This window comes from Triturus cristatus, chromosome 3_1 (assembly GCF_964204655.1).
Source record: "Triturus cristatus chromosome 3_1, aTriCri1.1, whole genome shotgun sequence".
Taxonomy (NCBI): Eukaryota; Metazoa; Chordata; class Amphibia; order Caudata; family Salamandridae; genus Triturus; species Triturus cristatus.
Window position 1 is genome coordinate 681107384 of NC_140583.1, and position 7467 is coordinate 681114850.

At 39.9% G+C, this 7467-nt stretch overlaps 1 protein-coding gene across 1 annotated transcript in view; it reads right to left on the minus strand.

Moving 5' to 3' along the window:
* Positions 1-7467, minus strand: part of IGHMBP2 (immunoglobulin mu DNA binding protein 2) — a 352665-nt gene that overhangs the window by 234986 nt on the left and 110212 nt on the right. The gene's annotated exons all lie outside the window — the stretch shown is intronic.

Genomic DNA, 7467 nt, shown 5'->3' on the forward strand with positions numbered 1-7467 from the left:
TATTTTGAATAACTTTGGCGCCGGTTGACGAATCTTCGCAAAATTTTCAAAACTAATGGGGCGCTCCGCTCAGCTCCTACCCTGAAAGTCTCGGGGAGATTCGTCAAGCGGGGGCCGAGAAAAAAGGGGGGGTCCCAAAACGCGTTTTCCCCATGCATTTTCCCATAGGACCTTTAGTCGAAGGTACAGCCTGAATGGCTGAACAGACTTACTTGAAATTTGCCAGAGAGGTAGTCCTCAGGTCAGGGATGTGCCTTTTGCATATATGGAGTCAATCTGTTCAGTAGATCCTGAGAAAATTGCAGTTAAAAGCACATACATATCTATAGCCGCGCACCCTAACGTGCGCGAGCGTAATTCTGATTGGTTGTTACATGTCAGTCAACGTTCGAATCGGTCGAAATCAGGAAGTGTCGGCCGCCATTTTGTTTGTTTTCAGTGCGAGAGTGGAAAAGGAAGGTGGCGAACATGAAAAGGGGGCAGGGTAGAGAGTTCCTGACCCCCTAGCCTTTGTCAGGGGGTCCCTGAAGGACCCCGAAGGCAGAAAAAAACATTTAATTTTTTTTTTTTTTTAAATCACAGGGGTGCGCGCACCGTGCGCGCACGGTGAAAAACCATAAAAAAAATATATATTTTTAATACGTAGTTTATTGAAAAATAAATATATAAAAAAAATAATAATACATACATAACTCAGCATTTAAAAAACGTACAAATTCACTGAAAAAACCATAGGTTTCACACACGTTATAGTTAGGAATTAGCATTTACAAAACCTTGCAAATTCATTTAAAAAACCATAGGTTTCACACATGTTATAGTTGGGTGGATATTTCACTCGTAAAAAACCAATGAAATTCCCTCGTTATAGTTAGCTCAGATAACTATAACTCGCGCGACCGCCACTCTATCACAAGGATGATGTCATTAGTGATGTCAAGAGTGATGCCACTGACCATGTCATGAGTGATGTAATATGTGACGTCATGAGCTGAGGATTGCGGGCGCGCGAGTTATAGTTATCTGAACTAACTATAACGAGGGAATTTCATTGGTTTTTAACGAGTGAAATATCCACCCAACTTAAGTTAATATATATATATATATATTCACTGAAAAAACCATAGGTTTCAGGGGCGTTATAGTTAGCTGGATATTTCCCTTGTACAAAACCCTAGAAATTCCCCTGTTATAGTTAGTTCAGCTAACTATAACTCGCGCCCCCGCAATGCACTGCTGATGACATCACATGTTAGCTGAACTAACTATAACAGGGGAATTTCTAGGGTTTTGTACGAGGGAAATGTCCAGATAACTATAACGCCCCTGAAACCTATGGTTTTTTCAGTGAATATATATATATACACACACACATATATATATATATATATATATATATATATATACACACACACATACACACAACTCTGCTTTCACCAAATCTTACGAGGGTCAAAATGGACACGGACCACAATTTTTCAGGCTGAATTGTTTATTCCAGACTGTCCGCCATAATGCGTTTTGGCCGCCCACAGCCTTGATCACATGACTAAACTAATTCAAGATCCACAATTTAAAGTAACACATGCATAAACATTCATGGATACAGACAGCATACTTGCGCTGCTGAAATGCCAATGGATACACAATGGTTGTATGGCTATATAAAATATATTCATATATATATCTCGGCTATCACGGGTTTTTGCAGCAAATAAATACATAAATGTACAAGTTCATATTGCAGTCAATTCAATTTGAATGGAAGTGATGGTTAAGTACCTTGTAAACCTGTTCTGTCTGCAGTATTCCAATGAAAATGCCCAAGTTATAAAGTGCCAAAGTGTCTTCACCCACGTAATCAATAAGATTAAAATAAGTGCCTAAGTGCAATGTGATTTTTAACCTTGTTTGAGCAACAGAAGAAAATACTCTAAAACTCCAAATATATATTCTCTTAACAGGTTCTCACCTGTTAATAGTATAATAGTATAAATACATCAATAATATTTCATCAAGGGATAATACAATTTCTAGATTTAATATCTATCACTATCACAAATATTGATAAAAGTCATTAATAATAAAAACTGTTGGATATTAAGATTTTATGTGCAGCCTAATTCATTTCCAATCATCAATTAAAGTTATAAGCAGGTATATAGATATTCGCTGGTGTTCAGACCCCTCGGAGTTTTGGTATCCAATTCTAAAATGAAGCGTGCTTCTCAATTGCCTCCTCTTTTGTGGTTATGGACAGCATCTCCTAAAAAAATATTTAAGAGCGTTCAGATTGTTATCATGGGTTTCTTTAAAACGACGTGCTATAGGGTAAGTGGAGTCCCAGTTTGTGATGGCCCTAATATGTTGTAGTGTGCGTTTATGGGCTTGTAATTTAGTACTCCCAACATATTGAAGTCCACACATACATTCCAGTACATAAACCACATGATCCATTTTGCAAGTTAGGTGTTTGTATTTGCTCTATCACAGAATGGGATTAAATATGAGGTTTTATTTGCACCAAATTTGAAAAGCCTTACAGGTTGTGCACTTGTTGAAACCCTTTCTAGCAGATAACCAAGTCCCTACTTCTTCTGTTCCAAGACTACTCTTCACCAACGCATTACTCATAGATGCCTATATGTAATAAAGGTGCTTAGGGTAAAAGGTGTCCTATAATGGGGTCATCCAAAATTATTGGCCAATTACGTTTAAGGATGCCCCTCAGCTGTTTTTCCTGTTTGCTGTACGTTAGAATCAATCTGATAGGCTCTGTTCCCTGATTTGCCTGTATGTCTGGGTCTTCAATCTGGCCACTTATTTTACCAAATAATAGCAAAATCTAAAATGCACAATAGATCTGATCTACTTCAACTGTTTTAATGGAATAACCCCTAGCTAGAAATCTCTCTTTGCTCTCATTTTGTTTCACAGCCAAGTCTCATTCATCGCTGCATATTCGCCTCAGTCTTAACATTTCCCCCTGGGGTATGCTTTCTATTAAATGTGTAGGGTGGGAAAAGAAACTGACTGTATCTGGGCTCACTATAGCTGTGAAATTGAGATTGAGGTCATTCTCATTAATCCTGGAAACAAACTCCAAAGCACTCACCTCTGTTCCACGTCATACAACAAATAAATCAACAATATATCTTAGCCATGTTACTACATGTTCCTTCAACGCATGGCTAAATTTCCCCCCCAAGGACCAGCTCCTCCCACCAGCCCATGTGTAGAAAAGCATAGCTGGGAGAGACGCTGGCCCCCAAGGCTACCCCCATAGCTGTTGGTAAATCAGATTCTGGAACATGAATACATTGTTCTCCAAACAAAAAAAGTCATGCTTATCAGCATCCTACTATGCTGAGCAAGTCCAAAAGGTCTGTTACTGAGAAAGTGTTCCAATGCACGAATGTCCTCTTTGTGTCTGATGCTAGTGTATAGCGATGTGTGATCCAGTGACATCAGAACACACCCATTGTGCCACTATGTCTTGTATCTTCCGCAGAAAGTCACTAGTGTCATGACTATAGGACGGGAGGCTTTTAACATAGTCCTTTAAAAAATAGTCCATATATCGGGATCTGTTTTCCAATAGGCCATCACATGCAGTTATTATTGGCTTGCCTGGAGGTCTCCATATATTTTCGTGGACTTTAGGTATAAAATAAATTACTGGCATAACTGGATGTTCCTTTTTCAAATATTTGTACTCTTCCAAACTCAACAAGCCAGCACTTTTCCAGGCCAACAGTCTTATATAGAATTCATTGTATGTAAATCTAGCTGCTTGTGTGGAACTTCTTTTGTAACAATCAATATCACTTAGCTGGGATAGTGCCTCCTTCATGTATTCTTTTCGAGGCCAGAGGACAATATTCCCACCTTTGTCCGAGTTCCTAATTACGACTTCCTTGTAATTTTGTAGTTTGGAAATCAATTGGCGATATCTCCACTCTTGGCTCGTAAATGTTGGTTTAGCTTTCTGGAGACTGAAGTTTAATTTCTTTATTTGGGTCACTTCCCGTTCGTTGTAGATGCCTAAAGAATCGATGGGCATGATTGGATTAAAGGTAGATTTGATCTTAAAAAGGTGTGTATGGTCTAGAAAATGTTTTTGGAAGTTGACTGTTTTATTTCCTCATTAGTACAGTCTTGACTTATACTCTCCCTTCGCAGATCTTGGAGGTCTTTGAGTAGCAGTAAGTCCCCAATTGTTAAGTTCATTATGCTTAAGGATTTGTACCCTTCCTGCCCAATCTTTATGTTGTGGTTGGTTTTTTGTAGCAGATGGTATTTGCTCAACTTCAGTTTGAGTATGAATTTAAAAACGTCAGTTCTCGTTTGTGCATAGTTGAAGCTGCTTTCTGGGAAAAATGACAGTCCCAATACTAGAAGTTGTAACTCAGCTTCATTCAAGTCGACATGCGCCAAATTAATTATCGTTTTTGTATCTAGTTGGTTCTGAGTTAATAGCGTCTGCAACGCACACTAGTTGTTCTCTTGCTTTTTACATTTTCGGCTGGATTTTCTCCTTTCCCATCGTCTTTTATTATGCCTCTGCCAGTTTTTCTGCTTCTCAGCCGTAGGGTTTCTCTTCTGTCCTGTCGTAAAAAATCAAGTTCCTCTGCTAAGGATAATTTATGTTTAATTTGGCCGACTCTTTTTTGGTTTGTTTCCGGCTCCGATTCGCTTCCCAATGCGGAGCTCAAGTCTGATGCGGATGTTGTAGCCATTGGACCCTTGTTGTGCATATATCCCAATGCTTTGTCATTTCTGCCGCTAGATTTGGAGTTTCTCAAAGAGTCATATTTACGTGAGAAGGTAAATATTTCTCTAGTCTCGTAGGCGGCTTTGCCCCGTTGGAATTTATATGTTTTCCTGTCATTGATTTTATACTCTTCTTTTCACAATCTGCCCATCATCTCACAATTTGGACAGAGTTCGAGTGGCCCCCAATTTTTCACCTTCATCATTAAGTACATCGATCTGTTTCTGGAGCTCCTTGCGGTCAGTTTCGGCATATTTTACCAAAGTTTGAACCAACCTACTTAATTCCAAATTACATTTTTCCCGTTATGCCATCATTTGGGGGTTCGGGTTCTCATAGCTAGGGGCTATCATAATTCTCAATCCCCTCGGGATCCTGCCCACATCAAGATGACGTTGGAGGGACTTGTGCTTCCACCATTTTGATTGTTCCTGTTTCATCAGTTTTTCTAATTTGTGAAATATCTCTTAATGGGATTATCCCATGTTACTCCACTAGATGATTGTGCTTCCTGCATCGGGGAGTTATTAAACATTTCCTCCGCTGCTGCCTCTCGATCGCACAGTGTGTCAGCGGACATTGTCCCTTTATTTCTTTGTACTTTACCAGCAAGCGTGAGAATTAGTTAAATCTGATATCCCGGCTGTCACACACCTCTAAACGTGACATTACTGCATATACTTTTGTCATACCTCTGTTATGGGATTCGTCGGCGTTCTCAACGTATTCAGGTCGGTCGACTCGAGTTCCGTTGTGCACCGCAGAGGACGAGGTCTGCTTTCCGTCAGGGGGCCACTGCGATTTCCTTTATTGAAAACACTACTGCTTCCGATTCACCGCCGCGAGCAGTTAGTCGGATATTGACTTTCTTTCGTAGGGCCAGCAATAGAGAGGGGGTCTGTGTATAACCGAGGAAGTCCTCCCAGTTTATAATATCCAAAACTCTGCTTTCACCAAGTCCTACGAGTGACAAAATGGACACGGAGCACAATGTTTCGTACTGAAGTGTTTATTTTGGACTGTCCGCCATAACGCGTTTCGGCCGCCCACGGCCTTGATCACGTGACAACTCTGTAATTCAAGATCCACAATTTAAAGTGACGTGTGCATAAACATTCATGGATACAGACAACAGACTTACGCCAGTGAAATGCCAATGAATACACAATGCTTGTATGGATATATAAAATATATTCATATATATATCTTGGCTATCACAGGTTTTTGAAGCAAATAAATACATAAATGTACAGGTTCATACTGCAGTTAATTCAATTTGAATAGAAGTCGTGTATATATACACACACACACACACACATTTGAAACCACACATAACATAAGAGAAATTATAGCAAATGAAATAAAGTGACAGACATTGTAAGGGCATGCACCTACAAGTGTCAATAAACAAGGTTTCATCTGTGACCTAGCTGTCCTAGATATTAGGCATCATAACGTAGTGTGGGTGGGCGGTCCCTGTAGTCACCCACTGGGGAGACAATAGAGAAATGACCTTTATTCTCCTCCTCTTACACACAACCCCTGTATATGGGACAGAATGTTAAAGACTATTGGCAGATGAGCATAACTACACAACCTACTCCCACACTAAGGGTAGAGATCAATTCTATGGTGGAAGAAGCATAGTGGGAAGGGTGGATCAGTAGACAAGAAGTGAATTTCTTACGAACACCAATTCAGTGACCCATATATTTCTACACCCTCCCTAAAATTCATAAAAAACGACACAGGCTTATGAAAGCAATCTACACATATATCAATCCAGTAAAGTTAGTTACTTTCGAAAAAGTAGTGTACAAGAGAGTAGAACAACTGGAGGTCAATGCACTCAGGAACTTCCAAAATCTAAGCAACTCAGAGAGAGCAGCCCTCACTGAACGACAAAGTGACACAAACATCACTATAAAACCTGGGGACAAAGGCGGGGGGGCCCTGTCTTACAGAAAGCTCCTGCATATAGGACAGAATGTCAAAGACTATTGGCAGATGGTAATTTTGACACATACCGTACTTGCACACTGAGGGACAAGATCAATTCCATGGTGGAAGAAGCAGAGTGCGAAGGGTGGATCAGTAGACAAGCAGAGGATTTCTTATGGAACAACAATCCAATAACCCCATATTTCTACACCCTCCCTAAAATTCATAAAAATTGCAACCCCGAACCAGGTAGACCTACTGTGTCAGGCATAGGCTCCCTCCGAGAACCCTTGTCATAGTTTTGGGATTACTTTCTCAAACCCTCATTTCAAAACACTGAAAGCTATATCGGTGACATAAAATAAATATTAGTTCATACAGAGGACTTTGAACTTGATGACCAACAGGACATATTAATGAGCCTAGACTTAGATAGCCTGTATACTAGCCTTCCCCAAGAAGATACATTAGAGGTCACAAAATAAACATTGGAGTGTGTGGATGGACACATTCACCTATCATACACTTCTTTATGGAATGCGCTAGGCTGGCCTTGACAAGAAACATCTTTGAGTTTGAAGGAACCCTATAGAAATGCTGTTGTCTCTGATCTTCCTTCATCTGTACATACTCTGTTCAAAGTTGTGCTTCACTCTACCACTCATTTAATGTCTTTTTCTCAAGGGGGTGATTGCACTGCATCTATTTTAATGGAACGTCATACCTTCCCATACACTTTGTGGTTCACTCTA